We start from the raw sequence: 1,543 nt of genomic DNA, 5'->3' as shown, positions 1-1,543 counted from the left end.
AAAGCCTCTTTTTGCTTGCATCAGCAAGATTGCAGTAGGATTGGAGAGAGATGTAGAGCTATTTCATGGGAGAGAGACGGAACGAACAGGTGCAGGTTTTCCAGGATACACATTGCAGATGCTCTCTGAAATCGAAAAACAAAAGAAGCTCCCTCCCCACACGACTATCCCAAAGAAAACCTTTACACCGGCTTACAGCTCTGTGTATTGAGTACTTCAATATGGTTTTGTTCCAGTTCGCCCACAAAATGTCTGTGTCTGCACACACATACACAAATCCTGTATCCCTGTCCACATAGGCTCCACATGGTTCCTTCTCGCTGCATTATTGGATAAAGGGAGGGGGCAGGAATGAGAGAGCGTTCTTTGATGAGTGTGTCTTAAACATGCTTTTTCTCCTTTATTTTGGGGTGTGCGGAGAATAAGGTTGCTTCGATGTCTACAATATTAATCATGTCAGGTCAGTTTTGTTATTCAAAAAACATATTGTTTCAAACTGAAAATAGTGCCTTAGAGCAAGCCGAATGAGACTATGACAAAGAAAAACTGAAAATATATAAGGAACCAGAATCAGCTGGGAAAATCCCATCCTCTTCTGGCAGGCAGTTATCAAAATAAATGTCCATAAGTCAAATGTTATATGCAACAAACTGTTAGTGCAGTCTTAAAATAACGGTTCTTTATTGGCATCTGTGGTTCCATGAAGAATCTTTAACATCCATGAAACCTATCGATTGCACAAAAGTTTCTTTATCCACCTTATTTTTAACGTAAGAACTTATTGGCATATGTGGTTCCATTAAGAATCTTTAACATCCGTGAAACCTATTGATTGCACAAAAGATTCTTTATCCACCTCATTTTTAACGTAAGAACTTATTTTTAAAGAGCAGATCATATGGGTTTTTGAAAAATATCTCTTTGCGGTATATAACGTAGCTATCCTTAAATGAAAACAATCTGCAAAGTTGTTAATCAAAAAAGTGCATGATAAAAAAAGATATTGTCTCTCAAAAGAGAGAGTCGATTCTGAATCGCCTTAAAGAGTCGTCATATTTTCGAATCTTTTGCCTGTTACCGGTATACGTCACTGGGTAACACATTTGCATAATCCCCGCCTGCCCGCGAGTCTGACCTGCCCACAAACACTTCCGCTAGTTAGTGTGTTTATATCACATTGAGAAGACGCTGTGTTCAAGGATTCCACAGAAATACAATTCGAACCTTTTGTTGTGTGCATGTCATTTTACCAAGGACTGCTTCTCTAATCTTGGCTTTTATCTTCGTTGGCTTCTAATCTTCTTAATTTGGACTAACATGCTCTCCGAACCACAACCTGTAAGTACGATTGATACGTTATGTGTACATTTTCAATTGAGTGCTCAAAATATAAAGTTTTTGTGCTAATATGTGATGTACACCTAGTGCAGCTTTAGGTTTCCAGGTAAAGCATGATATTAGTCTTACTGAAGTAGTTCTGATAATTCGCTGTGAACCCACTATTTCCTAGGAATGTCTCGATTAATGTAGACTGACGTTGTTC

The sequence above is a fragment of the Sinocyclocheilus rhinocerous genome, unplaced genomic scaffold (genome assembly GCF_001515625.1).
Source record: "Sinocyclocheilus rhinocerous isolate Xijiao unplaced genomic scaffold, SAMN03320098_v1.1 scaffold285, whole genome shotgun sequence".
In the NCBI taxonomy this organism is placed as follows: domain Eukaryota; kingdom Metazoa; phylum Chordata; class Actinopteri; order Cypriniformes; family Cyprinidae; genus Sinocyclocheilus; species Sinocyclocheilus rhinocerous.
The sequence above is the reverse complement of the archived record's forward strand: the minus strand, read 5'-3'. Positions refer to the sequence as shown.